Consider the following 21,212-nt stretch of genomic DNA (forward strand, 5'->3'; position numbering starts at 1 on the left):
CTGCCTGCGTTTGGCCCATATCCCTCCCAACTTTTCCTATTCATGTATTTGTCCAAATGTCCTTTAAACATTTCAACTGTACCCACATCCACCACTTCCTCTGGAAGTTCATTCCACACACACGAACACTCTCTGTGTAGAAATATTGCCTCTCAAATCATTTTTAAATCTTTCTTTTCTCACTTTAAAAGTATGCCCTTTAGTCTTGAAATCCCCCACCCTCAGAAAAAAAAACTCTTGCCATTCCCCTTATCTATGCCCCTCATGATTTTATACAGCTCTATAAGGTCAGCCCTCAACCTCCTATGCTCCAGTGAAACTCAAACCCTCCAGTCCCAGCAACTGGTATATAGTGTATATTCCTGAAGAAGGGCTTATGCCCGAAACGTCGAAATTCCTGAAGAAGGGCTTATGCCCGAAACGTCGATTCTCCTGCTCCTTTGATGCTGCCTGACCTGCTGCGCTTTTCCAGCAACACATTTTTAAACTGGTATCTAGAGTCTTACAGCACAGAAACAGATCCTTCGGTCCAAACAGTCCATGCCAAACATAATCCCAAACTAAACTAGTCTCACCTGCCCACCCCTGGCCCTTATCTGCCCAAACCTTTCCTATTCATGTATCCATTCAAATATCTTTTAAATGTTGTAATTGTACATGCATCCATCACATCATCAGGATCTTCATTCCACACACGAACCACCCTCTATGTAAAACGTTTGCCTCTTATGTCTTTTTAAAATCTTTCTCCTTTCACCTTTAAATATGCCCCCTAGTCTTGAAATTCCCCATCTTAGGGCGAAGACTACTACCATCAACTCTATCTGCTGTATTTCTCCCCATTCCAAACATCAACCCACTCTCCTCCCTAAGCGCCTCTCAATCACTCTCATCAATCCTTCGCCTTGTTTCTTTCTATAGCTCCTATCTCCTGATCCATCTCCTCCAAACGCCCCATTCCTGGGCCAGACATTCTTACAGTTACTAGTGGAAAACATGCCTGTTGTCTTTCCATGTGCTAATGCTGCTTGAATTTACGTGTGAAAATTGTTGAATTTGAAGTCCAATTACAGAAAAGGTAAATGCTCTAATTTCTTAATCTCGTGAGATATTCTAACAGCAAACAAGGAAGTAAGGATAACTAGGTGGAGGGTTAATGTGAGTTAAGTGACTGTGTTATGACAGGTAGGAGATAGTTAAAATGGGTACTTGGTTTGGAAAAAAGGAAGGATATTGATGAGGTGAAAGGATTGGAGGTTTAATGAAATGGTGAAGATGCAGAGAATTTGCTGGCGACAAATAATTGGATCAAACCAACAACTGATAGGGTAAGACAGTGGGGAGGGAGTTGCCAATTAAGGTCGAAATGACCATTTAAGTCCTTTCCAGAGCTTATCGGTTGCTCCTTTCTCTTCCCTGATTCCCCAAAGCCTTTCAGAACTGTGATGGAATACTCTCCATTTACCTGGATGAGTGCTGCTCCAACAACACTCAAGAGACTCGACACCACCCAGGACAAAGCAGCCAGCTTTATTGGCACTACATCTACAAGCATCTGCTCCTTCCACTGCTGATGCTCAGTAGCAGCAGAGTGTACTGTCTTCAAGATGCACTGCAGAAATTCACCAAAGATTCTCAGACAGCACCTTCCTAACCCACGGTCACTTCCATCGAGAAGGACAAGGGCAGTAAATACATGGGAACGCCACCACATTTAAGTTCCCCTCTGAGCCACACCCCATCCTGACTTGGAAATATATCGCCGTTCCTTCACTGTTGCTGGGTCAAAATCCTGGAATTTCCTTCCTAAGGGCATTATGGGTCAACCCACAGCAGGTGGACTGCAGCAGTTCAAGAAGACAACTCACCACTACCTTCTCCAGGGGCAACTCGGGATGGGCAATAAATGCTGGGCCCAGTCAGGGATGCCCACATCCCACAAATGAATAACATTTTAGAAAGACTGCCTGCTTGCTCTATGGCTCTGTTTCTCATCCATTGAAGCTTTGGTTCCAACTTCCATTCTTAAAGCTAAGCACAAATCTCTAAGGAATGGGCTCCATGCATGGATGCATACTTATTTCACCAGTTTGTTCCCAAAAATAGGGTTTCAAATTCAAGCTTGCAATCTCTTCAACATTAGCTTTTGCTTACAACTGGATATCAAATCCTTATTGGAGCTTTGGACATTTGGTCAAAATACATTCACCAGGATGTTGCAGGAAACATCAAAAGTACAGCATCTGCAATTTGTTATGCCAACAGCTGCCTCTTCCACAAAGTGTCAAATGCTTTTGAACAGCAGTTCTTCCCATTTAGAGATTCGTCCCAGTATAGCACCCTCTAAAAGAGGTGAGTGGGTGTGTGTGTGTGTGTAATGTGGAGATACCAGTGTTGGACTGGGGTGGACAAAGTTAAAAAGTTAAAAATCACGACAGTTACCTGATGAAGGAGCAGTGCTGTGAAAGCTAGTGCTTCCAAATAAACCTGTTGGACTATAACCTGGTGTTGTGTGATTTTTAACTCTGTGTGTGTGAGTGAGAGAGAGAGAGAGAGAGAAAGCAGGCTAAACAAAAAGTGACTTTTTCCAATCAGCTTGAAGGATTCTCACTGAGAGAGGCAGAGTTTAAACTCCGAAGTCAGCAGTGTCTCTGTGGGTAACTGTGTCACCTCTTCATAAGAAGGTTATGAGTTCAATTCCTCTTCATGATATATGCAAAATAATTTAGGGCTAATTCTCCTGTGCTTTGTGATGAAGACTTAAGTTTTAGAAACTAGGAGCCGATTCTGTCATATTTTGCCTAGGCACTATTTTTGAAGAGTATCGTACAGGGTTTCCTGCCAAGCTGCATGGCAACTTGTGTCACGTAATGTTCTGCTGGTCATCTCATTAATAGCACATTCGGGCTCCAAAGCAACTTTCCTTATTTCCTTGCCCCAGAGGACAGTGGAGGCTCAGTCATAGAGTCATACAGTATGGAAACAGACCTTTCCATCCAACTAGTCCATGCTGAACATAATCCCAAGCATAACCAGTCCCATCTGCATGCTCCTGGCCCATATCCCTTCAGACCTTTCCCATTCACATACGTATCTAAGTGTCTTTTAAGCGCCCACATCAACCACTTCCCATTGAGTACATTTGAGATTGAGATCGATAGATTTCTCAATATTGAAACTATCAGAGGACATCAGGGGGAATAGTGTAATAAAATATTGTTGATGTAGAAAATCAGCCATGATCTCATTGAATGAGCCTGCTCTGCCATCCGAGTCGAAAAGTGTGGCACTGGAAAAGACAACAGGCCAGGCAGCGTCCGAGGAGCAGGAGAGTCGATGTTTCAGGCATAAGCCCTTCATCAGGAATGTTGGGTGGGGGGTGGTGTTGACAGATAAACAAGAGGGTGGGGTGGAGATGGAGACAAGGTAGCTGGGTAGGTGATACGTAGATGCAAATGTGGGTGATGATAATAGATCGGAAGGGAGGATGGAGTGGAAAGGTGGGGATGAGGATGGACAGATGGACAGGTGAGACAGTTCAAGAGAGCAGTGCCGAGTTGGAGGGTTGGATGTGGGGGTAGGGGATATGAAGAAACTGGTGGGTCTCAAGACAGAAGATGAGGTGTTCTTCCGCCAGGTGTCGGGTGGCTTGGATTTGGCAGTGGAGGAAGCCCAGGACTTGCGTGTCCTTGGTGGAGTGGGAGGGGTAGTGGAAGTGGTCGGCCACAGGGCAGTGGGGTCTTTTGGTGCATGTGTCCCAGAGATGTTCCCTGAAACATTCCTTGAGTTGGGGTTCTCATATCCCCTCTCCCCACCTCATCCCAGATCCAGCCCTCCAACTCGGCACCGCCATCTTGAACTGTCCTACCTGGTCGTCTTCCTTCCCACCAATCCACTCCATCCTCCCCTCCAACCTATCACCATCAACCCCCGCCTGCAGCTACCTATCGCCTTCTCAGCAACCTTCCCCCAATCCCCAGCCCCACTCTCGTATTTACCTTTCATTCCACCCCCTTCTCCAATATTCCTGATGAAGGGCTTATGCCTGAAATGTTGACTGTCCTACTCCTCGGATGCTACCTGGCCTGTTGTCTTTCCCAGTGCCACACTTTTCAAGTCTGGCTCTCCAGCATCTGCAGTCCTACTTTCTGTCTGCTCTGCCATTCGACAAGATCAAGGCTCATCTTTGGTCACAAATCTACCTTCCTTCCTCTGTAATAGATCCCTTAATTCTCTTCGCCCGCAGTAGTCCACTGAGTTCTGTTCTGGATATTCTCAAAGACCCTCCCTCCCGGCATTGTGGGTCAACCCACAGCAAGTGGACTGCAGAGATTCAAGAAGGCAGCTCACCATCACCATCTTCTTAAGGGCAAATAGGCTACCAGTGCTGGCCAGCCAGCAATGCCTAAGTCCCACAAATGAATAAAAAAGAATTTTAAAAAAGATTCAGGGGGATATGAACCAAATGCAGACAAATGAGACTAGTTTAGTTTGAAAAACCTGGTCAGCATGGATGAAAGTTAGACCGAAGGATCTGTTTCTGTGCAATATGACTGTATGAATGGTAGAATGGGCTAGAAGGGCTGAACAGCCTTCTTCTGCATTTATTTCTTATGTTCTTCTGTTCTCAACTCATGACAGAAAGCACTTCCTTGTCAATGTGGCCCTATAATTCTTCTGAAGATATCAGTATATGGCTAGGGAGCAACAACCAAGAGAAAATAGGCCCAATCTGCTCTGAAAATCCTCACTTCTTCAAACACCAGCTTTTCTTTGTCAGTTTGCCAATAGAAATCATCAAAGATGAACAGTCCAATAGCCCTGCATCATTCTCTATTCAGCTCCTGACAAAAAGACCTACTTGAAAGAAAAATTATGGGCTATTTTTTCCTGTTGTTTTGTCAAACAGGGCATGATGGTTTTGACAAGTATGGAAATGCAGAGGTCTGAGACAGTGAAGACTGCTGGCCCAATCTGTTTGGTTATCAGGGTAATGAAGTCCTTTTAACAAATGAGATTAGTGACCCTGCCATCTGTCTTCAGACTTCCTGCACATACCAAAGGTCAACAGTTTGTTTTTGTGTGGGAATGGTAATCTGGAAGTAGCTCCATAATCTGTAACTGAGAGCAAATTTGCACAGACAGCCTATGATTCAACAATGCCCTTTCTTTTTGTTCCACATTTCTCCGTATTCCCAGATGAGTGAAAGTCATTTTGCATGCACTATTTTCTTTCTTGTGTATCATCGCTAGAGGGCCTCAGACCCTTAACTTTAAACCACGGATTTGTACTTCCTCAGTGATCATGCAAATTGCTCATTTTATCATTTGCGCAGCATCTTAGTTTTCAATCTACGTTTTTCCTTAAAATGTTTTTCTGCAGAGATGGTGGCACAGTGGTTAGCACTGCTGCCTCACAGCACCAGAGTCCCAGGTTCAATTCTAGCTTCTGGCAAACTGTCTGTGTGGAGTTGCACATTCTCCCCGTGTCTGCGTGGGTTTCCTCTGGATGCTCTGGTTTCCTCCCACTATCCAAAAGATGTGCAAGTCAGGTGAATTGGCCATGGTAAATTGTCCATAGTGTTAGGAGCATTAGTCAGGGGGAAATGGGTCTGGGTGGGTTACTCTTCGGAGGGTTAGTGTGGACTGGTTGGGCCAAAGGGCCTGTTTCCACACTGTAGGGAGTCTAATCCAATCTAATCTAATAAACCATTGTGCGTCTTAAACTCATTGCTTCATTGTCTGATTTGAAATGTCTGATGGTCAAGGAAATTGCTGTAAAAATGCCAATCTCTTTAAATTATTTTCAGATCTAAGTAATAACATGAAGTTAGAAAATGTCCTCAAAAGTTATAAGACTTGCATTTATATAGCCTTAGGGTGTCACAAAGCACTTTGCTGCCAACAAAATACTTTTCTACTTGTTGCTATTATAAAAAAAGTAGCAATGGATTTGTATAAGGAAAGCTTCCACAGGCGGTCATAAGACAATGACAAGAGAGCCTGTCTTCACGCAATGTTGAAGGGTAACTGTCACCCAAGACACTGAGGAATGTCTCAACTGGTGGTCAAAATAATGCCATGGAATTTGGTACATGCAACTGAGAGAAGAAACAGTTTAAAGTCTCATCTGAGAAAACAGTGCAGCTCTCCCTCAGTACTGCACTGAAATTTCAGCCTGACTTCTATCTGTATTAGGAATCAAACACACATCCTTAATGCACAGACAGGAGTTCTACCCTTCGAACCACGGCTAGCCACAAAGCAAAATAAAACTCTTTAAATTGCAATTTGGGAAGTTTCCAAAACTAATACAGACATCAAGGCTAAAAAGAAAATCCACTAAGAAAGCACAATATGTCATAAAGTGCATGATCACAAATTATGGCTGTTATAAAACATTAAGTGTTAGGTAATGAGTCTAACCATCAGGATAGAAGACTGTTTTGCTAACCGTCTGGGAAACTGTTGCCTCCCTTTAATCTGCTTTGGGGAATGTGGCCTGTCAGTCTTAAAATACCTAATAACAATGTTAATCCTTGGTTTGGGGCATTACGTTGTTCTAACAGCTCAAAATATTTGGTATTGTTGGTACTCTTAGCTAAAGGGTGTAATGCTGATTGGTTATAATCCTGACCTGGTATTGCTGCTAAATTCCTTACAAAGCTCCTAGGGGGAGGTGCTGATATCATGGTAATGTCACTGGATCTAGTAATCCAGAATTCCAGATTAATGTTCACAGGACATGGGATTGAATCCCTACCATGGCAGATGATAAAATTTGAACTCAATTAAAAATATCTGGAAGTTATAAATTAGCCTAATGGTGATCATGTAACTACTGTCAATTGCTGTAAGTCCATCTGATTCACTAATGTCCTTCAGAGAAGGAAATCTGCCATCACAGCATTCACGGAAAGAAAGTGAGCTAATGTTTTGAGTCTAGATGACTCTGATCAGTCATGGATGCTGCCTGGCCCATTGTGATTTCCAACGTTTTTTGCTTTCAGTCCAGATTCCAGCATCTGCAGTAATTTGCTCCTAATCTGCCATCCTTACTTGATCTAGTCTGCATGTGACTCCGAACATACAGCAGTTGAGAGTGTGTTGCTGGAAAAGCACAAGAGGTCAGGCAGCATCAGAGGAGCAGGAAAATCCTGTAAAAGGGCTCCAGCCCGAAACATCGATTTTCCTGCTCCTCGGATGCTGCCTGACCTGCTGTGCTTTTCCAGCAACACACCCTCAACTCTGATCACCAGTATCTGCAGACCTCACTACCTCCTAGTTGAACACACTGCAACATGGTTTACTCTTAAGGAGCCTCTAGGGATCTAGGTTTGGGCTACAAATGCTGACTTAGCTAGTGATGTCTAAAATACAATGAACAAATGATAAAAAAAGAGGACCTGAAAATATTCCTATGTTCTTAATGGTTCATTGATGTTTGCGTGTGTAGATGTGTGAAAGAGAGTAATGGGAAGCTGGGGTTGCTGGTGTTGGTGGAGAGCTGAGGTAGGTCAGAGCAAAGCTTCCAGAACCTCATATTGGTCAGCAATAGAAGATCTTTCAATGTAGCTATATCTGTAATTGGGGATTGGTTAGCTCAGTTGGTTGGATGACAGTTTCTGTAATACAGAATAATGCCAACAGCACATGTTCCATCCCCACCACTGGCTGAGATTACCATTGAAGTCTATCCTCAACCTCTCCCCTGGCCTGAGGTGTGATGACCCTCAAGCTAAACAATCACCTGTCATCTCTCTAATGAGAGAGTAGTGCTATGGTCCTCTGGGACTATGGTAACTTTACCTTATCTGTTCAACTCCTTTCTTTATGCACTTTCAACTTGGGGTTGTTCTCATCTCTCTAATTTTCTCATGATTTATATGTGTGTTGTATTCCCACAAAAGGACTCGGGGCTGGTATTGATAACAGAGAACATCGATGTAAATAAACTAATCACTCAGATTACACGGGCTCGTCAAATATCTCTCAACATACTTCCTAGAAAGCTGCTTTGGACACCATTTCCTTCTTAGCAGCTTTTGGTGGTCTAACCTATTAACTCATCGTGTTGGTCAGTGTCATACTTTGTATCATAGTGTTGTGGTGAAACGCCTTTTTTAAATATTAATGGCATTATGTAAACCAAGTTATTATTGTTTTCCTAATGGTATCTTTGGGGGTGCTTTTGGTCCAGATGTTCACATTCTTAATCAGGGTTTGATTCATTGCCCAGTGCTTCAAGGCATTTCGATGTTTTAGTTACTGACCACAACTCAATATGTCTGCCAAGCCAGAATCACGAAATGTTACAGACTGAGACCACTCATCCCTTCATGTCTAATGGCTTCCTTCTGTTATATCCAATTTTCTTCTGAAAGCTCTGTTAAATCTCTTTGCATTCTGAACATAACAATTCCACGTACCACCCTCTGCGTGAGAAGTTGCCCTTTAGGTCTCTTTTATACCTTTCCCCTCTCACCCTAAACCTATGCACTCTAGTTCTGGACTCCCCGACCCCGGGGAAAAGACTTTGCCTATTTATCCTATCCATGCCCCTCATAATTATATACTCCTCTATAAGGTCACCCCTCAGCCTCCGATGCTCCAGGGAAAACAGCCCCAGCCTGTTCAGACTCTCCCTATAGCTCAAATCCTCCAACCCTGGCAACATCCTTGAAAAACTTTTCTGAACCCTTTCAAGTTTCACAACATCTTTCCGATAGGAAGCAGACTAGAATTGCACGCAATATTCCAACAGTGGCCTGACCAATGTCCGGTATGGCCACAACATGACCTCCCAACTCCTGTACTCAATACTCTGACCAATAAAGGAAAGCATACTAAACGCCTTCTTCATTATCCTATCCACCTGCGACTCCACTTTCAAGGAACTATGAACCTGCACTCCAAGATCTTTTTGTTCAGCAACACTCCCTAGGACCTTACTACTAAGTGTATACGTTCCCAAAATGCAGCACCTCGCATTTATCTGAATTAAACTCCATCTGCCACTTCTCAGCCCATTGGCCCATCTGGTCCAGATCCTGTTGTAATCTGAGGTAACCCTCTTCGCTGTCCACCACACCTCCAATTTTGGTGTCATCTGCAAACTTACTAACTGTACCTCTTATGCTCATATCCAAATTATTTATGTAAATGACAAAAAGTAGAGGACCCAGCACCGATCCTTGTGGCACTCCACTGGTCACAGGCCTCCAGTCTGAAAAACAACCCTCCACCACCACCCTCTGTCTTCTACCTTTGAGCCAGTTCTGTATCCAAATGGCTAGTTCTCCCTATATTCCATGAGATCTAACCATGCTAATCAGTCTCCCATGGGGAACCTTGTCGAACGCCTTACCGAAGTCCATATAGATCACATCTACTGCTCTGCCCTCATCAATCCTCTTTGTTACTTCTTCAAAAGACTCAATCAAGTTTGTGAGACATGATTTCCCACACACAAAGCCATGTTGACTGTCCCTAATCAGTCCTTGCCTTTCCAAAGGACTGATTGTTCCTCAGGATTCCCTCAAACAACTTGCCCACCACCGAGGTCAGGCTCACTGCTCTATAGTTCCCTGGCTTGTCTTTACCGCCCTTCTTAAACAGTGGCACCACGTTTGCCAACCTCCAGTCTTCTGGCACCTCACCTGTGACTATTGATGATACAAATATCTGAGCAAGAGGCCCAGCAATCACTTCTCTGGCTTCCCACAGAGTTCTCGGTACACCTGATCAGGTCCTGGGGATTTATCCACGTTTACCCATTTCAAGACATCCAGCACTTCCTCCTCTGTAATCTGGACATTTTGCAAGATGTCACCATCTATTTCCCTACAGTCTACATATTCCATATCCTTTTCCACAGTAAATACTGATGCAAAGTACTCATTTAGTATCTCCCCCATTTTCTGTGGCTCCACACAAAGGTCGCCTTGCTGATCTTTGAGGGGCCCTATTCTCTCCCTAGTTACCCTTTTGTCCTTAATATATTTGTAAAAACTCTTTGGATTCTCCTTAATTCTATTTGCCAAAGCTATCTCATGTCCCTTTTTTGCATTCCTGATTTCCCTCTTAAGTATACTCCTACTTCCTTTACACTCTTCTAAGGATTCACCCGATCTATCCTGTCTATACCTGACATATGCTTCTTTCTTTTTCTGAACCAAACCCTCACTTTATTTAGTCATCCAGCATTGCCTATAGCTACCAGCCTTTCCTTTCACCCTGACAGGAATATACTTTCTCTGGATTCTTGTTATCTCATTTCTGAAGGCTTTCCGTTTTCCAGCCGTCCCTTTACCTGTTTCTTTTACAAATCGTTTAAATCTGATCAAGCACTTGGAACGAAACTCTCTCCATATTTGCACCGTCAAAGTCCTTCAAGATTTTGAACACTTCCAATCAATTTCTCTTCAACCTTCACTGAACTAATAAAGACAATCCCAGTCTCTCCAAGCAACCAGGGGCTTTCAGATGTCATTCAAGCAAATTTTCTCTGCAGTCTCTCAAGAGTCTTGTCAAGTTTCTTAAAATGTTCAATTAAAGATATGCAAAAAGATGAATTAGGAGCACAGTATGCCATTCGATCCTTCATTCTGCTCTACCATTCAATCAAATTATGGCTGATTTGTTGGTGGTTCACATTCCACGATGCAATCTACTTCCTGATGAACCTTGACTCCCTTGCCTAATCAAGAATCTATCCGCCTCTGACTTAAAAATATTGAGTGATCACGTCTCCAAAGCCTTCTGCAATGGAGTGTTCCAAAGTCACACAACAATCTGAGAGAGACAGTTGCCTCTCATCTCTGACTGAAAAGAGCAGCCTCTGATTCTAAAACACTGCCCTTATGCTCTGGACTGACTCACAAGGGTAAACATCCAGGGCCTCTTCCACTGCCAAAATAAGACTAGATGCAAACTGGAGAAACAATGCCTCATATTCTGCCTTGGGAGCTTACAGCTCAATGGCCTTAACATAGAGTTCACCAGCTTCAAAGTCTCCCCACGCCTAACCTTATCCCATGTCCAGCTTTCCCTCTCCTCCCTGCCTCCTGGACTGGACCTAACCTGTCCATCTTCCTCCTCACCTGTCCGCTTCACCCTTCCCACTGACCAATCACAATCGACCTCCACCTGCTTCCACCTATCACCATCCTTTTTACCTTTCCCACAGCACTCCCTCACTACATCTATATATTTCTCAGCTGCCTTCCCCCTCCCCAGGCTTGATGAAGGGCCCCAACCCAAAAGGTTGACCTTCCTGCTCCTCCGTTGCTGCCTGACCTGCTGTACCTTTTCAGCTCCACTTTTTATCAACATCCTTTTGACGGCCATCTTGTCAAGACTATTATATTTTGTAAAAACCTTATAATCATCAATCAAAGCATCCTTTGGAGTTCTATACGTCAGTGGAAACTGGCCCAACCTGTCTAATCATCCCTCAAAACACAGCCCACTCATTCCAGGTATCCAGATATAGGTGTCGAGAGTGCGGTGCTGGAAAAGCACAGCAGATCATGCAGCATCCGAGGAGCAGGAGAATTGACGTTTCAGGCATAAGCCCTTCATCAGGACTTTCGACTCTGATCTTCAGCATCTGCAGTCCTCACTTTCTACTAATCCATCTATAGGTGCATACAAATAGCAAATGTCACAGGAGTCAGTGTTGAATGTATTTATCAAGTTAGTGAAATTATTAAATTTAAAAAGAGGGTAAGCACCAGAAAATACGTTGAAGGGGTTCCCCATTAGGCAACAGTGGGGAGTCCTGTAGTGCAAAGTCTTTGCTGTATCAGAAAGTATCATAGTAATGAGGCAAAGACCTTCATTTATGTATAATAGCTGTTCCATTTTTAGCCTTTAAAAAAAGATTTTTTGTAAATATATTATTTACTTCTATAAAATGAGTAACTTAATTATGGCCAGGCCATCCTCTACATTGAAAACTAAATAACAGTTACAAAGTATTTACTCTGGGCACTAACAGATAAAGAATACTTATCTAGATTCAATGCAATATGTTGGGTAAATTAAATGCAAATGTAGGGTAGATATAGAGTCAATTGCAATAGTCAGTGTATCATAAAGAAATCAATTTAGTTTACTTAAGCTTTTTTTTCAAATTGGTCGTGCATTAGAGAGACAGCATATGATGGAGACATGGCAAACCAGAAACCTGTGCTGCAGGATTTACATTAATCCAAGGTTCTATGGTGCAAGACTTGCAAGCGAAGGTGTCAGAGACAATGGGCCTTGAGGGCAGAAGGTAAAGGGCTATGGAGCTGGACTTACATTAGTACAAAACCAGGACATGTAACTGTAGTCCATGAGTCTGTGTTGTGCAGAAACTTCAGTGTCCTCTGGTACAGGACAAGATCATTTGATTTGATTTGATTTATTGCAGTCACATGTACCTAAGTGCAATGAAAAGTTTTGTTTTGCAAGCAGTACAGGCAGATCATAGCAAACAAGGGCATACAGATCACAAGGTGCTTAAACAGAGCCAGGCATACATGGTTACACTGCACAGGAGGGGCGCAATACAAGATCATCATTATTTGAAGTTAGAGAGTTCTGGGAAGAATCTGTTCTTGAACCTGTTGTGTGTTTAAGCTTCTATTTCTTCAGAGAGATTAAGGCAGCCAATGTCCCGTCAACAATCTGTCAATGAAAAGATCGAGTGTAGGAAATTGTCCTGGTGGGGGTGTCCAATTAGAGGTGGAATTTGGAGGGATGTGAAAGGATCTGTGGAGCGGGGGGAGGACTCTTGCCCAAGGAAGTGAGCACGAAGGCGACGGAAGAAGAGCTCAGCATCATGTCGAGATCGGAATTCAATGAAGTGGGGACATAAGGGTACAAAGCTAAGTCCTTTGCTGAGAACAGCACGCTCAGCCAGATGCTGATGGAGAGATTGTAGGAAAGGATCACCCAGGTGGGAGGGGTCAATGATGACGTTGGCAGCCTTTCAGCAGCAACGTGATGTGTAAACGGAGTCCATGGTTGGGCAGTTGGCTTCCATCATGGTCTGGGCTGTGCACTCAAATGTCTAGAGCCAGAAGCCAGCTGGGCCAGTCATGCACACAAGACCTGAAACCTAGGCCTTATGTGCAGGAACTAGAAGCCAGGGGCCCATGGCAGAGGAACTATATGCCAGGTAAAAGCAATTACTGCGGATGCTGGAATCTGAAACCAAAAGCGAAAATGCTGGAAAATCTCAGCAGGTCTGGCAGCATCTGGCTGAGCGTGCTGTTCTCAGCAAAGGACTTAGCTTTGTACCCTTATGTCCCCACTTAATTGAATTCCGATCTCGACATGATGCTGAGCTCTTCTTCCGTCGCCTTCGTGCTGACTTCCTTGGGCAAGAGTCCTCCCCCCGCTCCACAGATCCTTTCACATCCCTCCAAATTCCACCTCTAATTGGACACCCCCACCAGGACAATTTCCTACACTCGATCTTTTCATTGACAGATTGTTGACGGGACATTGGCTGCCTTAATCTCTCTGCCCCTTACCCATTCTAACCTCTCTCCATCCAAACATTCTGCCCTTCGCTCCCTTAGGTCCAACCCCAACCTTGTATTCAAACCTGCTGACAAAGAGGGTGCTGTTGTCATCTGCTGTACTGACCTCTACCTCACAGAGGCTGAGCGCCAATTCTCAGATTCCTCCTCCTACTCCCCCTGGAGCATGACCACACCACTGAGCATGACCACACCATGACCACACCATTGTCTCCAACACCGTGACCGACCTCATTTCCTCCGGATGACTCCCCCCCACAGCTTCCAATTTCATAGTCTCCCAACCCTGGACAGCCCGTTTCTACCTACTCCCCAAAATCCACAAGAAGGACTGTCCAGGCAGGCCCGTTGTGTCAGCATGCTCCTGCCCCACTGAACTTATTTCCTCCTACCTTGACTCCATCCTTACTCCTCTGGTTCACTTCCTCCCCACCTACATCCGGGATTCCTCTGATGCCCTGCGACACATTGACAGCTTTCAATTCGAAGGCCCTAACCACCTTCTATTCACCATGGATATGCAATGTCTTTACACCTCCATCCCACACCAAGACGGCCTGAAAGCTCTTCGCTCCTTTCTCGAAAAGAGGCCCGAACAATCTCCATCCACCACCACCTCCTCCGCCTGGCTGAACTTGTTCTCTCTCTCAAAAACTTCTTCTCCTTCAACACATCCCATTTTCTCCAAATCAAAGGTATAGCAATGGGTACCCGCATGGGTCCTAGCTATGCCTGCCTTTTCATGGGGTATGTGGAACATTTCTTGTTCCAGGCCTACCCGGGCCCCCTCCCATAACTGTTTTATCAGTACATCGATGACTATTTCGGTGCGGCTTCATGCTCTTGTTCTTACCTGGAAAAATTCATAAACTTCGCTTCCAGTTTCCATCCCTCCATCACCTTCACCTGGTCAATCCCGACACTTGCCTTCCATTCCTTGACCTTTCTGTCTCCATTTCCGGCAATGGTCTATCCACTAATATCCATTACAAGCCTACTGACTCCCACAGTTATCTGGACTACAGCTCTTCTCACCCTATGTCCTGTAAGGACTCTATCCCTTTCTCTCTGCTCCTTTGCCTCTGCCGCATTCCAAAGTGGTGCTCTTAATATGTGCTCCTACTTCTCCAACTGTGGCTTCCTACCTACAGTTGTTGGCAGGGCTCTCGACAGCGTGCGGTTCATCTCCCGCGCCACGACCCTCATGCTCTCCCTCCCCTCCCAGAACAAGGTTAGGGTCCCTTTTGTTCTCACCTTTCACCCCACTAGCCTTCAAATGCAAAAAATAATCCTCCACCATTTTTGCCAACTCCAACACGACGCTACCACTAAACACATCTTCCCTTCCCTCCCCATGTCTGCACTCATTCCCTCCGGGACAACCTAGTCCACTCCTCCATCACACCTAACACCTCTCCCATCATACACAGCACCTTCCCATGCAATTGCAGAAGGTGCAACACCTGCCCCTTTACCTCTCCCATGCTCACCATCCAAGACCCCAAACACTCATTTCAGACTAAGCAGCATTTCACTTGTACCTCTTTCAATTTGGTCTATTGCAATCATTGCTCCTAATGTGGTCTCCTCTATAGCGGAGAGACAAAACACTGACTGGGTGATCGCTTTGCTGAACACCTTCGGTAAGTACACAATCAGGTCCCGGACCTTCCCATGGTTTGCCACTTGAACACACAATCCCGCTCCCATGCCCACGTGTCTGTCCTTGGCCTGCTGCAATGTTCCAGTGAAGCTCAATGCAAACTGGAGAAACAGCATCTCATCTTCCGACTAGGCCTGCCGGTCTCAACACTGAATTCAACAACTTCAGATGATTATCCCATCTCGACCCCTCTGTTTCGTTCTGCTCCGTAATTTTATTTCATTGATTTTATTCGTTTTAAAAAATTTTTTTTTCACTGTTATGTACGTCTTATTTCTTGATTGTCTCTCTTTCTTTTGCTCCCCACACTCTCATCACCTTTTTCCTCTCCTCTTCCCCCTTTGCTACCCTTCTCCCCTGTTTTCCATTTTGCCTCTGCTTCACCCATCCCCCCATCCCCCACATATTTGTCACATAGCACTGGCTTCAGCCTTGGTCATTCACAGCTCCTAATCTCCCTATAATCTTTCTATGCACTGTCATTATCACCTCTTTATTGCTACCTTTGCTTCTGGAGCCATGACACACCTTCTGTCAGTCTAGTGTAAATACCTCCCTATTTCTCCCTTTTTTTAGCTTTGACAAAGGGTCAGTTAGACTCGAAACGTTAGCTCTTTTCTCTCCTTACAGATGCTGCCAGACCTGCTGAGATTTTCCAGCATTTTTTTTCTTTTGGGAACTATATGCCAGAGTCTGATTTAAATCAAGAGTTGTTGCAAGTGATCTAATGTGACATTCCCAAGTCAACATAACAGAATAGAGATAATGTTTCAGATCCAGTGACCCTTCTTCAAAACTTCTGAATTCTGAGGAAGGCATACTGGATCTGAAACGCTAACTGTGCTTTCTCTCCATAGATGCTGCCAGTCCTGCTGAGTTTCTCCAGCAATTTCTGTTTTTGTTTCAGATTTTCAGCATCTGCAAATCTTTGAAGTTTGATTTATAACAGAATACCGAACAGAATTACAACATAACAAAAAAGAGCAGCACAGTGTTTAGCATTGCTTCCTCGCAGCGCCGGAGACCTACATTCAATTCTACTCTTGACTGTATGTGTGGTGCTTGCACATTCTCTCTTGTCTGCATGGGTTTCCTCCGGGTGCTCCAGTTTCCTCTCATAGTCCAAAGATGTGCAGGATAGGTGGACTGGCCATGCTAAATTGCCCCATAGTGTCCAGAGATGTGCAGGTTAGGTAGATTAGCCATGGGAAATGCAGGGTTATAAGGATAGGATGGGATCTTGGTCTGGGTGGGATACTCTTCAGAAGGGATACTCTTTGAAAGGTTGGTACAGGCTAGATGGGCTGACTGGCCTCTTTCTGCATTGTAGGGATTCTATGATTCTGGAGTTTAATATTAATATTCACTAGATTGAGTGTAATCATGTGTTCAGGTTCGAGAAGCAGAATGGAAGCAAAGGGTTCAGGGAAGGAATGGGTGTAGTTTTACAAAAGTAACTGTGAAAATATTGGCCCTGGCATTACACACTGTGGGCATTAAAATGCACACACAGTCTTGGCCACTTCTCATATTAGGATAATTTTTTTTACAGCGATGCTTTTATAGAATTGTAGAAAGGGAAGAAAGTTATAATTCAGTGGTAATCTCCTGCTCTCCCAAATTACTGTCATAACACAAAACTGTTGAGTAACTCCTGCAGCACACGTCCAAAACTCACAAAGCTTCAAGTCAAACCCGAAACAAGCCCAAGCACGGTACACCTGGCCTGCACCGTAGGAGCAAAACATTTTGCTGAATTAGTTATGGGGCATGTGGAATTTTAGCATGAACGTATGTAAATGAGAGAGGCCTTGAAGACCACAACCAAAACTGCTCCTAATTTGATAGTAGCAAGGAAGAATTGCATTTATATATCACCTTTCACAACCGTAAGACTTCCCATAGTGCTCGACAGCTAATTAATACCTTTTTGAAGTATGACCACTGTTGTAATGTAGTGAATGCAGCAACCAGATTACACACAATAAGCTCCTACAAACTGACATGAGATAATGAGCGAGTCACAGAGTCAAGGAAATGTACAGTACAGAGACAGAGCCTTCAGTCCAACTTGTCCATGCAAACCGGATTACCTAAATTAATCTAGTTCTATTGGCAGCATTTGGCCCATATCTCTCTAAACCTTCCCTATTCATGTACCCATCCAGATGCCTTTAAATGTTGCAATTGGGTCATCTGGATTACTGATGTTCAATCATTAATTTAAACCTCTCCTCCTGGTCTTCAAAATAGTGCCATGGATTTATTATGTCCATTTCTAATGGTGGGGGATGGGGCCTGGTTTTAATGCCTCATCCTTGGCATGCCAACCCCAACAATACAGCACTCCCTGAGTGTTCCCCTGGATTATGTGCCCCAGTCCTAGATTATGTGCAGCAGTCCATTCCTGTATGCAGGAAGACCTACACAACATTCAGGCTTTAGCTGATAGATAGCAAGTAACATCTATGCGACTTAAGTTGCAGGCAGTTACCATCTCCTTCAAGAGAGAATCGAGCTATCTTCCTTTAATATTCGATGGCATTATCATCACTGAATCTACCAGCAGCACTATTATGCTGGTGGAATTTATCTGGACCAACCATATAAATACTGTGGCTACAACAGCAGGTCAGAAGCTGGGGATTCTGTGGTAAATAACTTAATTCATGTATCTCTAAAGCCTTTATGACATCTACTAGGGACATGTCAAGTGAATAGTAGAATATCCTCCACTAGCTCAGATGAGTGCAACTCCAATAATACTCAAGAAGCATGACACAACCAAAGACAGAGTAGCCCTGCTTGATCAGCACCCCCTCCACCACTTGGTATAAGGTGAGAGGGGAAAGATTTTAAAGGGACCTGAGGGGTAACATTTTCACGCAGAGGCTGGTGTATGGAATGAGCTGCCAGAGGAAGTGGTGGAGGCTGGTATAATTACAACAGTTAAAAGGCATCTGGATGGGTATATGAATAGGAAGGTTTCGTGGGATATGTGCTAAATGCTGGCATATCGGACTAGATTAGTTTAGGATAGCTGGTCGGCATGGATGAGTTGGATAGAAGGGTTTGTACATCTCTATAACTCCCTCCACCACAGAAACATAGTAGCAGTGTTTACCAATGACAAGATGTACTACAGCAACTCACCAAGGCTCCTTGTACAGCACCTTGCAAACCCCATGGACTCTACCACCTGAAGGACAAGGGTGGCAGGTGCATGAGGACATCAACACTTGCAGGATCACCTCCACTCCATCACCTTAACCGCAAATTACAACCTCACTGCAATGGGATTGAGATCCTGGAAATCTCTCTCTCTCTATCAGCACTGCGGGTATGCACCGTGGACTGCAGCACTTTAACAAAAGTGGCTTAACATCACTTTCGCAGTGGTATTAGGGATGGACAAAGGGTGGCACTCACGCCCTAAGGACAAATTGAAAGAAGACGTGGGACTTGAATGCAGTGCCATTGGAAATTGGGTCAAAGTCTATTGCACATGGTTTGAAAAGAATATAAAAGGCAAGATAGATCACAATTACATTCGTTGGATTTTATAAACCTGTACAAACTATGATGAATAGAGGATCTGAAGGAGTACCATCTCTTTTGCAACCAAGCTCATATTTGTGTACATTAAATAGTTTACTTGTGTGAAACTCTTCCCTTAGAATCAGAGATATCCAGTGGTGAAGTCATTGTATTACTCACTCATCTCTCCTGTGAATATTTCTCAGCTGTATCTTGTTTTAGGGAACTCAGGGCTAATGTATTTTGGCTGTTTGGCTTCATTTTCCTCCTGGAAGAACAGCAGGTAAATGATGTAACTGGGGACTCCGACTTCCTGTGTAGAATCCCAGTGAAGATCAGTTCTTACTTCAAAATTTTGTTTTAAAGCAAATATGATGTCTGGATGCAATTGGAGTGGTGTGGAGTGGAATGGTGGGGATAGAAACAGGCTTTCAGAAAGGGAGCCTTGAATCTGCAGTAGTATCATGATCCCCACAGAATTCTTCAGAGGAAGCGAAGATTCATGATGACAATTCTGGTGGATTCAATTAACTCAGTGGAGATACAAGACTGTTCCAAGAAACATTAATGTTAAACAGAAAGAAATCTCTGTGAATCTCTTCAAATTTGAGCTGTTCTCCACTCTGGGGCGAATGTGATCAAACCATTATTGTCCCAACTGATAACGATCAAAATCTTTTCAAACCTCCTTCCTCTTCACATCTCCATTGGTAATGCCATCCTCTTTGAATTACTTTCTTGCCTGAACGGTCACTCACAGCCATTAAAGAACTCTTTCTACCTATAAAAATAACTTGGGCAGAAGTCCTGGAAACGCAATTACAGTAGATACATTTAATAAAACGGCGAGCTTGTTTTGTTGATATTTCAACTAACAATCTCTGCTAAGTTCTGAACTGGGCAATTTTGCTGGATGGAGGAAAAACTGTCGGTGGGGAATGTATTTGAGAAAATATTACCATAACGAGTGAGAGAAGTCTTTCTTAAATCCAGTGTTATTCTATGGCTTGATATGTGGTTGAATTGTAAGAGATTGAATGAGTAAACGCAGGTGATTGTGTATTTATATTGTTGTTGATGGCCACATTCCAGGTAAATGGAGCCAGTTTCCCTCAGTGCCAAAAAGAGCTCCTGAATGGACAGTTAGCCAAAGAATTTCTGTGTGCGCAGCAGCTTTGATTAATTAGGCTGTAGATTTAGCAGACTACATTTAATCAAGGTTAAATTAATCACTTTGAATCAATGCCTTTTAAACTCTAGAACTGTGATTTATGACTACTCGAAGTCCTCCAAATATCACAACTTGAGTGTTCTGCAAAGAGCCAGGTTTCACTTTTAGGGTTTATTTGCACCACAGCTCATGCTGCAGGAATGCTTTTAACAGTTGGAGGGTTTGAGCTATTGGGAGAGGCTGAACAGGCTGGGGCTGTTTTCCCTAGAGCATTGGAGGCTGAGGGGTGACCTTATAAAAGTTTCTAAAACCATGAGGGGCATGGATAAGGTGAATACTCAGGTCTTTTCCCCGGGGTGGGGGAATTCAAAATTAGGAGGCGTAGGTTTAAGGTGAGAGGGAAAAGATTTAAAAGGGACCTAAGGGGCAACGTTTTCACGCGGAGGGTAATGCATGTATGGAATGATCTGCCAGAGGAGGTGTTAGATGTTGGGACAATTACATTTAAAAAGCATCTGGATGGGTACAAGAATTGGAAGAGTTAGAGGGCCAAATACTGGCAAATGGGACTAGATTAATTTAGGATAACTGGACTGCATGGATGCGTTGGAACCGAACAGTCCATTTCCATGCGGTACAGCTCTATGCCCCCATGAAAATGGCACCAGAACAAATTATTTGTAGTTTTTTGCGTTTTTGAAATTTGGCCGATTTTAAATTTTTCTCTTTGCTATCAGAACTGAAAAATTCAGTGTTAATAGATTTTGGTTGTGTCTGCTTCTGTTTCTGTCCACCACTCTTTCATTGTATTTTCTGAGTCTAAGTAACCTGGGAGTAGGTGCAAGAAATATTTACGCATATCTTGAGAGATTTTGTGATTGGTAGGCAGTGCACCATCCCTTGTATATATAAACCTGCATCCATATTGTATTTGTACAATTCATGCCCCCAAAAAGCCCAAAGAGCTTTATAGCCAATCTATCAGGGCAGATGGAAATTTGGAATTTGGAACACAATTGCATCGACCATCTTATAAAATGGCAGTAGACATGAAGGGCTGAATGAACTACTTCCGCTCCAATGTAAGATCGTAGCAATGAAGTAATGGAGGAATGCAACAATTAATTTGCATGCAGCAAGTTACCAGAAACAGCACTGCAGTAATGACAAGACTTTTGTGGTGTTTCTTAAGGGATGAATATTTTCAAGGATGCTGGGAAGAACTAATTTCTTATCCAAGTGCTGACATGTTCAATAGCAGTCAGAGTGGGTTTTGGTGATGACCTGGATCTTACTTTCTGTCTCT

The sequence above is a fragment of the Chiloscyllium punctatum genome, chromosome 49 (genome assembly GCF_047496795.1).
Source record: "Chiloscyllium punctatum isolate Juve2018m chromosome 49, sChiPun1.3, whole genome shotgun sequence".
Classification (NCBI taxonomy): domain Eukaryota; kingdom Metazoa; phylum Chordata; class Chondrichthyes; order Orectolobiformes; family Hemiscylliidae; genus Chiloscyllium; species Chiloscyllium punctatum.